Source organism: Pinus tabuliformis, chromosome 3_2 (genome assembly GCF_031772625.1).
Source record: "Pinus tabuliformis cultivar Carrire ecotype Pingquan chromosome 3_2, CPIR1, whole genome shotgun sequence".
In the NCBI taxonomy this organism is placed as follows: Eukaryota; Viridiplantae; Streptophyta; class Pinopsida; order Pinales; family Pinaceae; genus Pinus; species Pinus tabuliformis.
Window position 1 is genome coordinate 763,742,083 of NC_142302.1, and position 16,523 is coordinate 763,758,605.

General features: G+C 38.8%; 1 pseudogene; it reads right to left on the reverse strand.

The window, feature by feature from the left end:
• Positions 1-4,456: 4,456 nt before the first annotated feature.
• On the reverse strand, positions 4,457-5,951 carry LOC149182869 (puromycin-sensitive aminopeptidase pseudogene; annotated as a pseudogene).
• Between the last annotated feature and the right edge of the window lie 10,572 nt (positions 5,952-16,523).

Below are 16,523 nucleotides of genomic sequence, written 5' to 3' on the forward strand. Positions count from 1 at the left end.
ATATGTGGTTTTGCTTTATCCTTAATGTTTTTACAGTTGTATAAATACACAATCACTCAGAATTCACTTATGCTGCTCTGATTTCCTGTGTGTATTTGTAAACTGAGGTTTTCTATGAGATGTGTTTTGAGTATTTAAATATCACATGCCCTGACTTCTATGTATGAGCAGTGTTATAGTTTACTGAAGTATGATTAACTCCATAAGCCCAATGGAAGTCTTTGTAATGTCTGTCCAGCCAGCATGTTTGTTAAATTCACTTTACAAGAGTTAGCCATCTTATCAATAGTCAAAATCAACAACCTTTTGAGAGAGCCCTCTCAGGCTAAGGAGGCTAAGCCTTAGTCAAAAGATTGGTCTGAAACAGTTACACAGAGTCTGTCAAGACCGACATGTAAGACCTTACACATGTTATTCCCGTAAAATTCTTGCAGAAAACATGACAGCTGGTGTGAGATGTGCTATGGATCAGCACGAATTCCCCATTTTGTAGCGCAGTTAGTGCAAAGTCGGTGTTTTTCGCTACGAAATCACCTAAAACATGTTGCGCTGCGAAACTGCTAAAAGGATTTAGGCGCATCCAACTAATGTGAGCGGTTTTGAAATTTTGGCATTAGAATTTTCAGTGATAACAGTGGCTCCACTTGGGATAGTGTGCCCTTGTGGTACACTAAGAACTCGCAGGTCCAGTACCTTATCCATTTATGACAAACAGAAATTTGCTTGACAAGCATCCCTTTCCAGCTTCTTGGGCCTTCACCTCGGGCTTAAATTTGATGATCACTGTGGGAAAAAGAAATCTACCACTACTAAAAAAAAATGCTCAGTCACCTTGAGCTTATTTGCACTTTCCTAGCTACCTACCCTATTAGCTGCAAGCTCCACTTGTAGCTCAAGCAACATGATATTTCCAATAAAGCCAATCAATTGTCTTTTCTGATATGGGAGGCTCTTGACTGCATTCGACCTCAAAATAACCATGGTAGTGAGATGACCAAATCAACCCATAATATACTTGATCTTCATAATGTAAATGAAAATGAAAGACCGGAGTACAAAGATTATCCATATATTCACTTATAAGGTCAGAGAAGACATGGTTATTTTGATGATCATCATAACACTCTACATCTTTAGACCACTGATACTCAACCACACAAAATTCCTTTGATGTGCTATCGAACTGCTTTTCTGAATGTTGCCTACAAACAATGTAAATTTCCTCTTTCTTATGATCATTTATTGTTGTAAGCTGCTGAGAAGTTTGACATAAAAAACCAACCTTTTCCTCTGCCTGAGGGTCATAAAAGCTGTCTTCCAACACTTCTTCTTGCTGTGTGTAATCATTTTCATACTCTTTATGACCAAAAGACTGGGAAATCTGCTGCATCTCTTCATTCATATCAAAGGATGAAACATGGTTTTCACAAGTAAACCCCTGCTGCTCCTCATGCTGCGTTTCATGGGATGTTATACCTTCTCCTTGGTGCTGGAATGCATTGTTATGAAGAGCCTCTAAAATTTCTTCATCCGTAAATTCATCATCATCATAACAATCCTTCAAATACTGAATAAGATTTAAAGAATGCCTACAGCAATCTTTAAGCAGCAATAAGGAAGGATAACCTTCTTTATACATTTCACAGAATTCATCATGAAAACTAGCAAGCGAATATATTGAACCATTTTCCAGACTTTTATACCAAGACCATGCTTTTCCTTCTAAAGTGGTCATAAACATTTTCATGAGACAATCTTCAGGGAAATGAACCTTAAGACTGCGTACATGCATATGGAATTTAACCAAATGGAGAGCAGCATTATCCTTCTTTTCATCTTTGAATATTGGAAGATCATCTAACCAATCAACCTTTGGCATAGGATTTGGAAAACCAGGGATATGAGACCGATCCATAGGAGCATACCTGGCATTCATTCTTGCAGTAGAATCCATCTTGAAACTTCATCAAGCTACTGATCTTCTAGCAGTGGAGTCACCTTCCAATTTCTTATTTGATGTGTGGAGTCGCCAAGGTAGTTTTGCAGCCTCAAAATGATGTCTGAGCTCCTGCTACCTTCAGAAGTTCAACCTCTTAATTTCGGGAATGAATAGACTTCAGGCTCCCGGTAGACGCACCAAAATGTTATCACAAAATCAAGCACTGAAAGGCTGCTGATCAGGAAGACTCTGTGTAACTGTTTCAGACCAATCTTTTGACTAAGGCTTAGCCTCCTTAGCCTGAGAGGGCTCTCTCAAAAGGTTGTTGATTTTGACTATTGATAAGATGGCTAACTCTTGTAAAGTGAATTTAACAAACATGCTGGCTGGACAGACATTACAAAGACTTCCATTGGGCTTATGGAGTTAATCATACTTCAGTAAACTATAACACTGCTCATACATAGAAGTCAGGGCATGTGATATTTAAATACTCAAAACACATCTCATAGAAAACCTCAGTTTACAAATACACACAGGAAATCAGAGCAACATAAGTGAATTCTGAGTGATTGTGTATTTATACAACTGTAAAAACGTTAAGGATAAAGCAAAACCACATATCTTGAGCATTGAAACACTGTATGAATCCTGAGAAGAAAAGCAGCAAATTGTATTACTGAAACTGAGTTTTTACACAAGCCAAAACAATACTCTGTTTTCTCAAATATCCAACCCCCATTACATAGATGTTTCAGCTATATATAGCATCCTTATTCTGACTAATCGATATTCCTCCTCCAGCATGAGGGGAATTCGATTCTGCCTATGATGACACCTACTAACATTTGAAACTAATTAATAAATACAACTGACTGTTAATTGACAGCTCTAGAATCCTAAATCAACTATGACTCTAACTCCATAACAGCCTTGGTCTTCAATCATTTTCATTCACTGACATCTGGTTCCCTTTGGCGGTGGCTGTGATGGACTTTTAATGCTTCATGTTGCTCTTTAATGCCACATCCTTTCCAATACCCTGAAATATATGAAACTGTCCTGTTTGTCGGTCCTTGGTTTGCCTCAAAATATTCGAATCCAAAGAAGCATGCCTTTCTCCTTTAATTACCCAAAATAGAGCAGACTGCCACGTCTTGGATGTGCTGTCCACCGTTTTCATGTACCTGTTCAAGTATGCCAAAAAACTCCTGCTGATTTTTTTTTATTTATGAATTTTCCAGAAAGATCCACCTCTGACTTATCCTTCAAACTATTCTGAAGCTTCATCTTGCCCATATTTTCATCATTTCTAACACCAATGTCTGAAACAAATTTCTCTGTCAACTGTCCAATTCGAAAATCCTTCCCCTCAGGCTTTTCTGCATTATTAAATTTTCCTCCTTTGCAACTTTACATTTGCGAGATTCTGCAGCAGCCAAAGACATAGCCTCTTGTGCTTGCTTTGCTGTCTGTTGTAACTCTGCTTCTTGTTGTTTGCATCTGTGTGTCAAGTTCCCAACCTGGTCCTGCAAATTCATAATCTCCTGAGTCATAAGTGTATTTGTCTTCGTAAGGCCATCAACAAGAGTTTTGGAAGAAGCAAGGCCTGCCATAGAAGGAGTAGGTGTTGCAGAACGAGGTGGACTGGGTCTCCTTGAGAATGGAGAGACAGCTCGTGAGGTGTTTCTAGACTGTGGAAGGGAAAGAAGTGTTTTTGATAGTTGTGGATCAACTGAAACCAAAAACTTAATATCCTTTAAATTTGGAAAAGCGGTGCCAAGGGAAGCTCGATTTGAAGCTGATGTATCAGACTTCTTACCACTCTTAGTTTTAGATTTTGCTTCTGGAGGAAGCCCCTGTGTTTTTGAATTTTTTGTTTCTGGCCTATCTGATCTATCTATGTTGTCATTTGGATGCCTTGGTATCATATTTCTTTTATTGTTATTTGATACCATAGCTAGTTCCAATGCTTTCTTCAATTTGATAAGACAAGAATCACATACACGATATGGTTTATTTGGATTGGGAGCAAGTGCAGCTCTCAAAGCCTTTTTAGAACTACATGAATGGCAGTGTACCAATCCACAATTATAGCAGTTGTGACGCTTTCTGGTGAATCCAAATGACTGCCTGCATCCTAAACATACTGATTGATCTGCACCTGATACCCACTTGTGAAGACATATAGCTGTCGTAAAAGTGGAGCCACATGCAATGTCCTTAACACGCTTGTCTTTCAACGCCTCGACCAGTGTAGGTGTCTTACGATCTTCCACATCTCCATGACCCAATCTTTCATTGGCTCCTTTTCCCCAAGTATAAACATCCCCCAGGGCATCATAATCACCTTGACCAGAACCTTGACTTGAAGAACTAGGGGCACTTGAAACACTAACTCTGAAAGCTTCTGAAGAAATGCCTTTCGCTTGCATCTTTATACAATCTTAAACCGCATCTCAGCTTGTTGAATGTTAAAATACGCTGATGAAAGGAGATCTGTTCCTCATACCGAGACTAACTGACTTGTTTAAATAAATTCCGCTCAAGTAACAACAAGAGCTCCCATCGGTTAAACTCATCTGAATCATGTGCAAGTAGAAAGTACAAATCATCATTAGTGATATCTGAAACAATATGCACAAGAGCACTATAATTGCGTAGTACAGAGAGAATTGATCTTTCAGGAATGTCAACAAAGACAAACTCTTCTTCCTCCTTTTCAATACAGATGATTACTGTTGAAACGGAATGACCTTCAGTAGTAAAGGACTGCAGAGATCCTCGATTATAGACTGATGAAAGAGGTAGATCTTTTCCTTTGGAATCCAGCAACCCAACGGCCACAGGTATAAACATCGGTTCTTTCACTGATTGACCTGGAGTAGGAGGAATTCCTTGCCTGAACTTAAGTGTATAAGTATTTCCCTCAGAGTTGTAGGATGATTGCATTTTTAGAACAGGAGTTCCCGCTTGTGAATACCATAACAAGAAATTTGAAAGATCTGCATTGTTGGCATCACGCATAGCAGCAAAGAAATCATCACAAGTTACTGCTTGCCCATCATGTCTTTGAAAATAAAGATCCATTCCCTTACGAAACCCTGATTGCCCTAACATGGTCTTGTACGTCCTGACAACTTCTGCTCTCTTCTCATACACCGTTACAGTATAGAAATTGTCCATCTTGATATATGAATGTGGACGCACAGGGTGAGCCATGGGACCAGCATCCTGAGGAAATTGATAATTACGCAGCTTCACCTCATCTCCAATTCGCTTAACAGCACGACTATCCATGTCAGAAGAGAATTACTGATCTCTGAAAATTGTAAGTCCTTCCTTTAAACTTAATTGAAACCAATCCCGGCATGTTACCCTGTTACTAGTCTAGTTGTGGAAATACTCATGACCAATAACACCCAAGATAGCAGCATAGTCTGCATCCGTTGCAGTTTGTGGGGATGCCAAAACAAACCTTGAATTAAATATATTAAGGCTCTTGTTCTCCAGCGTTCCCATGTTAAAATCAGGTACTGCCACGATGTTGAATAGATCAAGGTCATATTCCAGACCAAAGACATCCTCATCCCATTTCATGGCCGCCTTAAGGGAATACATGGCATGAGCAGTCTTTGATATATCATCTGCAGGAGTCCAAATGCGAAGTGAAACTTGGCGTCCTTATCGTGTAATGAATGTATCATTTCTACTGACTAATTGGCCAGCAACCAAAGTAAATAGATAACACGGCTTCTTGAAAAGATCTTCCCAGACAGCATAGTGTCTGCCATCCTTCAGATCCTCCTGCTCTATTAGATTTCCATTATAATAGAGGAGACTGACTGAGAAAGGGCCTTCAATGTCATCACAAAAGCTGCTTCCTGAGAATGATCCCCGTCAAAACATATGCAGACAAAGGCAACCTTGACTTCCATTCGACTTCATAATAATTTATATTACCGCTATCCCCTTTGATGCCAACAGAGCCTGCACGTGTCAAGACCGACATGTAAGACCTTACACATGCTATTCCCGTAAAATTCTTGCAGAAAATATGACAGCTGGTGTGAGATGTGCTATGGATCAGCACGAATTCCCCATTTCGTAGCGCAGTTAGTGCAAAGTCGGTGTTTTTCGCTACGAAATCACCTAAAACATGTTGCGCTGTGAAACTGCTAAAAGGATTTAGGCGCATCCAACTAATGTGAGCGGTTTTGAAATTTTGGCATTAGAATTTTCAGTGATAACAGGGGGTCCAAAGCTTTTTTAGTGGGAAGGCCGTGATCCAAATTGGATCCATAAAAGACTGTCTAAGAAACCATGACTGTATTAGGTTGGGACAAATCTCTAAATAATTCCAAACAGTGATCAAAAACACCCCTGAACCAGTGGCAATGGCAGCCAGTGTGGAATGACGAGGACCTCGATCAAAGCGTGCTGATCGAGGCCCATGGAGACTATGCAAGAGGCCAAATTGGCCCCTAGGAGCCTCGGATTGGGAAAAGGAGGTGGAATTTGATGCGCGCTTAGCGCTAATCGCACATCACTGGGTGAATAGGGCCGTGAAGGAGAAAGCCCGAGCACACGGATGCATGGTGAGCCGGAGAACCGCGGGTAGAAAAGCAAAAAGCGCTAAAGGACAAAGGCGGGACCTGCGCTCTAGAAAACTGGCGATATTGATTAGGGTGCCCTCAAACGGTAAGAGGTTTTGGACAAGAGGGGAGCAATTCCATTCATCGATCGACGCCTGGCAAGAAGAGGTGAGAGAAAACCACTGTTGATCGTGCACTATTGGTTGAGCAAGTCAACCGCACAAAACATGCATTTGGCATTGGATCTGGAGACCCTAGATCAGATGGCTGAAATCGCGCCCAATGGAGGAAGCGAAATCGACAAGGGAATACGCCGCGTTTTAGAAGGATTTGGAATCTGTTTGACCGCCATGGTGGAGGAAAGACTTCATCCATGACATAACTGAAGAAACGAACTGAGGAAGCATACTGGTGCCATTTAGAGGAGGACATGTGGCCACTCCCTGAGCGCTGATGATGACGCCAAACAAGGAACTCCAAGCGCAGCTGTAGAAGGTGAATCGACAGAGGCGGAAAGGAACCGAACAGGCATGGAAATAGATAGATTCAAAGCCACGAACAGAGGAAGAAGAAGATAGTTACTGAGACAGTTGGTCAAACTAAGTCAGTCAGTAAACCCCAAGAAGAGGACTGAACACAGAGAGACAGAAACCAAAGAAGAAGGCAATAAATAAAAGTAGAAGAGACAGAGGGTTGAGCTGACCAGAGGCATCATCGAGCACTAGAGAGCTTGAAGATTCGAGCCATCCCATAGAGGAATCTGTCTGGACTAAGCACCACATTTGGCTCTTTCCACTGTAGACCAGAAGGTCACAGAGCTGGTAGGAAGAAGAAGAGTTTGTGCACTCCAGTGGCTTGGGGAATCCAAGGACCACCCTACCAAGCAAATCTGCTTCAAGAGAACTCACTTTGAGTCCCTGTATTGTAATTCTCTGCTCAAAGGCACAATAAAACAAGGCCACCACTGAAAGCTGGACCAGAGATGTAGCCCTAGAGAATAGGGTGAACTCCTTATTAATTTCTTGTGTCTTTGTGTTTGCTTACTGTATTGCTCTGCTATCTTTCCATTTTATTATTTGTGTATTGGCAATCTGATCGATCCATTACTTCAATAACACAGAACGCACACCAGCACATGAGTCTGTAATACCTTTAAACAATAAATCTTTAACTGATGTCACTCGTAGGGTGAATATTAGATCAACTATGCCATGGACTATGAAAAGGAGCTCTCCTTGGTCCAATGCAGTGGTGAAGCCCTAAGGAGGAAGGATGAAGGCTTCAGGATTCAAGACGACGCCATGCACCCTAAGGGAAAGAGAGGGAGACTTGTAAGGATAGTTTGAATAGTCAAGGTTGAGAGGAGGCCTCCTTTAGCCTTCCATACAATGTCATGTTATAAGGAGGAAGGCCTAAACAAGCTTGAGCGTAGAGAACATTGGGGAAGAAGGAAGGTAAAAGCTTCTGGCTTCAATATTGCGCTATGCATTGGGAGGAGGAGGCCTTAAGGAAAGTGAAGTTTGACTAGTCAAAGACAGAGAAAAGGCCTCCTTTAGGCTTACTTACTATGCCATGCACTCTAGTGAAAGAGGCTAAGTAAGACTTGGGTGAATAGTGCATTGGGGAAGGGGGAAGGGTGAAGGCTTTAACCTTCAAGGCTATGCCATGCACTCAAAGTGAGAGAAGGCTTGAAATACAACACAATTTTCTTCAACAAGGGGTCATTGTTGCCTTGGAATACACTTTTAATCCTAGGCTAGTGCAGTTTGACCCAACAATGGGTGCTTGACCATTTGGAATGTGCTTTTTATTGAGGGAGGCCATAGGAGGGAGCCACTTTGCCTATGGGTGTTTTCACTGCACTGGGAGGATAGGACGATCTTTGCATTGCATGTTTTTTCTCAAAAAAAGGGTGGAATAGGTCCATTCTATTATCTAGGAGTTCTCTATTTGTCATGCAAGGAATAGGTGACGAAAACTTAGTGTAGTGATTTAGTATAATCAAGAAGGATAAGGTGACCACTCTTGGGAGGATCATAATGTGCAACCTTTTTTAGATGATCTTGAGGAAGACTTAATGCACCAATATTGGTGAGAAGGATTTCATCATTGAGGTGTATGGATGGGTTAATATCCTCACATGGTAAGAGGGTTAATGCCTTCACAACTTGCATTGGGCAGAAGGACCAATAAGGGCTCCAAAATGGTTGAGTGTGGGATCAATAGGGTAAGAGAGGGGAGCTCATAATAACACGAATCAAACTTGGAACGCACACTTGAAAAACATCAATACAAGCCATAAGGATACATAGGACTCATGGATAACAGTCAAAACTTGAAATGAAAACAAAGCGACACTTATTTCTAAGTGCAACAGTTGAAACGACACATTAGAACTCTTAAAACACAAGTTATGATGGAGTGACAACTGTGACCAAAAGGTGTGCCAAGATATATAAATGTGTCTAGTTCATATTCTAATGATATATAAGACCATGTAATGCATAAGGTTACACCAGAAATAAATTTGGTGATGTGAAAAGTTATGACACATGCAGGAGCGAAAACAACAAAAGAAACACTTGTGATAGGAAGAAAACATGAAGATGACACTTGAAAAATGAAAAATACCTTGAAAGTGAAACATTCTAGAGCGAAGATAACATGAAAATTTCACTTATTAAAGTGGAATAAAGTTAAAACGTCAACAGCGAATGTGAAAGAAAAGGTGCGCCAAAATATTGGGAAAGAATCACCAAAATAGAAGTACAAATGAACCCAAAGTGAGAGACACTGTGAAAGAAAGTGTGCACTATCTATTGACATGAGTAGAACATCAAAAAAACATTATCTTGATGGAAAATGCTACATTTTTTAAACTTGCATAAAGAAAGTGTGCTCATGAGTTCAACCAGAACTGTGCATGTGCGAGAAGGTGACTTTGACAAGTAGAACCTGGGAAGAAGACTTAAACATATTTCAAAACATCAATCAACCATGAAGGGATTATGGATGATAGATCATAATATTCTTAGAAGGATCTAGAATTTAAGCATGGGAAAAAATTTGGAGGGTGTTGATTGCAGCGTCAACACTTAGCGATACACTCATAGAACTCCAACTTCTCTATTTAGGTTTAATTCTCTAAGGGTAAGGTCCCAATTCTCCAGGAAGTATTTATTTTCCATACATATTACCCTCTTTTTGATACTTATCTTGGTTAAAGATATAGTCCCCTCTATTCTTTTCTAAGTTTGAAACACATCAATATAAGACTAGTCATGCCTCAATCGTTTCGATAGGGGAGAAGTATAGTAAGTATACGGATATTTTAAGCACACTCCTTGGTGTTTATCCATTGCCAACAAGCCTGAAAAGTACCCTATTGGAGTCACCTCATGATAACACAAGCATCACTTCACTGCTAGTAGGCTTGGACAATATCCCAATGGAGTTGCTTGCTTCAGCTCTCTGTGCAGGAAGCCTTTCTCTTCTTTCACCCTTTAATTTTTTTAATTTACATAATTGTGCTTAGGAACTTATTTATTTATCAGGGTAGAAGAGGGATCCAGAATTATTGAGAGTAGAGGAGGTTGTTTCTTTTTTTAAGGGATTTAAAAGATACGTGCTCATTTTAAAAAATTTCTCCTTAACCTTCTCTACTCGGTCAATTCAACAGGTCGAAAAAATTCAATACAAGGCTGAGTTGGAATGAAGGTCCTAATAGAGATATGAGCTTTGTATTTTTTCCAAAGGGCTTTTGACTCGAACAAATCATATTTTACGTTCATACATCTTTTGAAGCCCCAAAAATTAGGTCTACAACAAGGGGGATACCCACCCGGTCCAGACCTTGGCTAGCAGCTTCTTTTCTGTTTGATATAGTGGGTCCGACTGGGGATATGGGACCAGTTTCCCAATATGTGTGTGTGTGTGTGTTGAGAATTGATATTTCATTTCTAAGAGTTCCTAAGTGAAATGCTTTTATTCTAAATCTAATATAACAACATGCAATTGTATTCTAATAAACAGAAATATCTAATTCTAAACTAACTCGGGATGTAATCTTTCCTTTATGCGATCTAAAATGATTTCAAATAACAATTGGTAATAAAGATCATTCAACTGCTATGAGAAAGCAATTCAGTAAAGATTAACCATTTCGTATAAAAAGTTAGACGAAACAGTTGTGAAAAACATATCGCATAAAAAGCTACTCATATATTAAGCATAAATAAATAGCTATCACCGTACAGAAGTGCCAAATGATAACTCAAGCATTCATGCATTCATACATAAATAATTGAACATAAATATCACTTTAACACATAGGCAGAAATAATTAAGAGATAAAAGTAACATTTATAACTAGTTCTATTCATGAGCTTCAAGCAATAATGATTTATCTCTTCTTAATCCAACATCCACTAAGAGTACAAAAGTGCAACATCAGTAGCCGATATTAGATGCAGATATCATTAAATCATGTTCCATTTATTCATCGAAACCTCCTCAAAGGGTGTAAAAGTGCATGTTCTAAGGACAAGTTTTTGACAAATTTCAGGACCCTTCTCTAAATGCATGAGAAGGGTTTAAATACTACTAACTAAATCTAAAAATAATTTATTACAAAAATGTAGGATGCAGTTTAAATGATTGTCCTGATTTTAAGCAAAATTAACACTAAAACTGAATCTAAAACTAAAACTAACAACTAACTATTTGTGTATCTGTTCCTTGAAATCGCACGCATTCAGCATCTTCTTGAGGAGAGTTGGCTGGGCAACTTCCGACTTTAGCTGTCCTGGGAAAACGGAATCGGTAAGAGCTGGCGCCATATTTTCGGCGGAAGTGATGATGCATTTGAGAGTCATGCACTAGTTGTGTGGTTTTACCAAATACGTCCAGTAAGAATCCCAATTCAACTTAGTTAACCTTTTGTTTGATTCTGCCTTTTCTTGATCCTTCTGCCTCCAGCTTGTCTGCAAATGCTGTACATATTTACATACCACTTAGAGGATATTTCTGATAAATACTACTGGTTTTGGAGTTCAAGTTTTTCCTTTTGCCTCTAGCATTCTTTCCTACAAATTTCCTGGCTTACAGGAAACTGAGCAATTAGAGGCTTTCCTCTTCAAGGGGTTTTGCCCAGCAAATCTCTCATCTAAAACTACCTCCGTTTCTTGATCCGGGCTTCCCTGGTGCGATTTTCGCCTCTTGCGAGCTTTTTGTTAGAGGATATAAAGCTTAAATTTTGTGGAAATAACAACTCCGTGAGTTCTTGACCTTGAGTCTTAAGTTGTCTATTTGTGATGTTAGCGCTATCTAGTACCCATTTAACCATGTCTGTGTATGGAAGAATTTTGGGCCTCACCATTATTCGGTGCAAGAACAAGCAAGCTAGTTCTGTAATAGACAACTCAGAAGACCCATGTGAGCCTACAGTAGCTATAACCTCCATCACTTTGGGATTTTCTTCCTCAAGTAGACTGTACATGCCTTCCCAAGTAGTCATATAGGCATCTTTGTTACAGGCGGTGTCTGTATATAAGGGCGTCATTTCTTTGTCTTTTGAGGTTGGAGATTTCCCCTTCTTTCCCATAATATCCTGAACACTGCTATGTATAGTTCTCTGCTCTTCGTTCCTGCAGTTTACAAATGAGATGAGAATAATGATAAGAAAAAGGTGATGGGAAAGCTTTAAATGCCAAAAACATATAAAATATACCACCTTACGTGAAATGGCTCTTCGATCATATCAAAACCATATTTCATTAATGATTACCAACTAACTCATTGGTTAACATTAACGCGCATAACCAGGTCTCGGTTTATGGAAAAAGCATTTTCGAACAACAAGCCCTAAAGATATGCGATAAGGCGATTTGCGATTTGCTTTGCAATATCGCAGATCATAGTATTACAGATCGCAATATCGTAGATCGCAATATCGCAGAATCGCAATATCGCAATATCGTAGATCGCAATATCGCAGAATCGCAATATCGTTGGTTCGTAGCGTACGACAATCAATCATTAATGTGTTTTCTGTGAAATGCGATTTGTGATATGCGCCATCGCATATCGGTAATTTGAGGCATTTCAGTGTAAGTGATATCTGAGGCATGCGATGCCAAGAATGACTTTAGTGCGTAGTTTCACATCGCGATTTCGCAATCTTAGAATTCCGCTTGTAGGAAGGCATCCATTACCATTTTTACAATGTGATGTTTCTTAAGGAATGATTTTATTCCAACTTACCATAAAACTTAAGCCTTTTTAGATTTTTTGAGGGTATTCTCCTAAGTTTATGATAGTAGGTTTTGTTAAAAAAGGAAATACAAGCATTAATCGATTTTTTTTAATTTTTGAATAAGGGTCCCCACTTATTTAGTATTAGTGATAAAACTAAATAAGAAGGGGGGTTGTTGTTGGCCACAACAATTGGCGATTCACTTGGAAGAACCAGTTATCTCTGCTTTTCTTTTGAATTTTCTAAACTTCCAAAACATAAAACTTTCTAGAAAATCAAACTTTATTATAGAAAGATAAAGTACATCATGCTTTTCGCTGTCAATAATAGTTTGTTTCTTCTATGTTTAACTTTGATTATTTACTTCCTCAAGCTAGTCATTGTATCTACATCAGTCACTACTTGGTTTATAAAGATAAAAGCAAAGACTTCTCTGTAAATCAGTTTTAAATATGCTCATTTGTCGTAGGTAGAGCCTCTGCTGCCAGCAGGCGTTTATAGCCTTGACAGGGTTACCTGTTACCCAGCAATGATCATGTATCCCACTTGGAGAAATATACAATTTTCAAAGAGAAATCCATATCCACACTTGTTGTTTTCATTTTATTTTAACCCTTAAAGAAAAATGCCTTGGTTTGGTAGCCAATTTATGACAGTCCCACTCACTTGATTTATACCTTTGTTGAACAAGCTGGCTCGTGATGAGACCCCTTGTCTTTTGATTGCAACAATATTGAGTCATTGCCCTTTTGTGGCATGCAATTTTGACAAAGTCAGCAAGCTATAATATCTAGGATCATGATAAGTCAGCTCGTGATGAGACCTCTTATTCATTAAGTTGAAGTGTATCATTGGATTATTCCTTGAAGCCTGTAATTCCCTGGGTGGGGAGGAAGTCATTGTTTCCTTAAGAATAGCTCTAGACGACAATGGTAGAGTTTTTGGAAAGAACTTTTCTACAGAGAATCTTCATTTCGTTATTGATACCTTTCATTGGATTGATATAAAAGATTTTCCCACTAAATGTCACTTTTTATCAAAGTTTACAAGGTTGAAACTAGTATCATTTCCAGGCTTATAGCCTTTGACTGTATCTTTCAATAATAATGACCAATTTTCTAAAACAATTCTATTTATACAAGCGAAAAAACAAAATCTAAAAGAAATACTTGTCTTTTTCGCAAATTCCAAATGTAACCATTTACAATTGGTTTTATTATGAAAATAAAGGAAAAACCAATCTACAAAAATAAACGAATCATCTCCTATGGAACGTATTTTTTGAGGATCTGTCCATTAACAGGGAAAGACTCTCTTTTCCCTGTTAAATCATGTAACATAAAAGTAGATGGACCTATGACTTCTGCAATTTGGAAAGGGCCAAGCCACATTCGTTGAAATTTCGTACGTTTTCCTTTTTCCTCATGAGCCTTGTTCCATTTTAAAACTAGATCTCCCATCTGAAAGTCCTTTCTGGATATCATGTTTGAATTAAAAGAAGCTTTTACTAATGCTTGGTGATGAGCATGAGCTATTTTAGCCCGTTCTCGTTGCTCTTCTAGCTTAAGTATTTCTAGCTGCCTTAGTTGTAAGGAAGAAGTTGGTGCTTCATCAATATATTGAACTAAGGCCAAAGAGGGAATTGCTAGATGAGTTGGAAGAACCACTTCTTTCCCATAAACTAAATTAAAGGGAGAAGTGCCAATGGAGGCTTTCTGTGTTATTCGGTCTGCCCATAAAGCATATATTAAAGACTTGTGCCAATTTTTGTGAGTTTGATCAATGGTTCGCTTAATGATTTTGATTAAGTTTTTATTCATAGATTTAGCTAACCCATTCCCTTATGGGTAATAATTGGCAGAGTATTTAAGCTTAAAACCTCTTTTGAGTGCAAATTCAGTCATAGTATTGCCAGAAAAATACGATGCATTATCAAACATTAAAGTAGAAGGTAAACCAAACATGGTTATTATGAACTGATCTATGAATTCAATGATGTGTTCGGCATTCGTTGTCTTGAGAGGAACTGCTTCTACCCATTTAGTAAAATAATCTATAGCTGTAAGGATATACCTAAGCTATTTAGAAGAGTGAGGAACAATCTCACCTATTATGTCCAATCCCCATTGATCAAAAGGCTGCTCAATGTTGACTGGTTGCAGAGGCAATGATGGTTTCTTTTGTCTCCCAGCAGCAGTTTGAAAAACTTGACATTTCCTTACGTAGCTATGCGCGTCTTTGAATAGTGTGGGCCAGTAATAGCCTGCGCGGAGGATTTTATGTGCAGTAGCATCTCTAGCATAATGTCCACCTGCTGGTCCATCGTGGAGTTCCTGCAAGACCTTTTCAGCTTCAGATTTCTCAAGACATCTAAGGAGAACATAATCATAATTCATTCTAAAAATTACATCGTTCACGAGCTGATATTGCTTAGCCTTCAACCTTAGAGCTCTTTTCTTGGTGTAATCAAGGTTTGAAGGAGCATATCCGTTCTTTAGATAAAATATGATATTAGCGTATAATGATTCAACATCGTTTAGGCTTACCTCGTACATTTGTATCTCTGCAGATGGTATTTCATAAATAAGCGATGCTCCAACCAGCATTTTGCAAAAGCCTTAACCTTTTACAATACTTGCTGGTTTGATTTCTACGTTGTATTATTTTAAGGCAGTAACCCAATTGGCTCTTTTCTCACCCACATATTTCTGTACTAAGAGATTTCTTACCGTTGGAAACGGTACTATGATTTTCATATGGTTTTTAAGCAGAAAGGGTCTGAAATATTTAATCGCTTTGAAAACAGCATAAGCTTGTTTCTCTACGTCTGAATAATTTAATTCAGCCCCTGTAGATTTGAACTGAAAAAGGTAATTGGGGCTTCTGCCTTGTCTTGATTTTCTTGAGTGAGTATTGCAGCATATGATCTATCAGAGGCAAATGTATATAAAATGAAAGGATCGGAAAAATTTGGAGTTGCTAAAGATGGGGCGTTAACAATTGTTTGTTTGATCAGATTGAATGCCTCATATTCATCTTGGCCCCATTTGAACATTGATTTCTTTTTTATCATTGCTTGTAAAGGACATACAATTCTTGAAAAATCTGGAACAAATCTCTTTACAAAATTAATTTGGCCAAGGAAAGATTGCATGGCTTTTTTGTTGTGAGGTAGGGGTATTTCGGAAATCTCCTTGATTCTGTCAGTATCAATATGGATTCCAGATTTTGACACTATGAATCCAAGCAGTTGTCCTTCACTTAATGCAAAAAAGGATTTTTTTGGGTTAAGTGAAATTCCATACCTTTGACAACATTGGAAGATCTGTTTTAAATCTCTGAGATGATCACTTCGCTTCTTGGAATATACAGTTATATCATCAAAATAGATTACCACTAATTTATTTACTAATCCCTTAAATGTGATGTCCATGGCCCTCTGAAATGTGGCACCAGCGTTGATCAGCCCAAAATTCATCTTTTGGTATGCGTAAGTGCACCATTTGGTTCTGAACGTGGTCTTCAATTGATCATCGGGATGGACCAACACTTGGTTGTAGCCAGAGAAACCATCCAAGAAGGACATTAGTTCTGGTCCTACAACTGCCTGCAGTATTTGCTCCATGGGAGGCAAAGGAAAATTATCTTTTTGGCAGGCTTTGTTAAGGTTTCGAAAGTCAATGCAAATTCTAATGTCTCCGTTCTTCTTTCTAACGGGAACCATGTTGGAAACCCA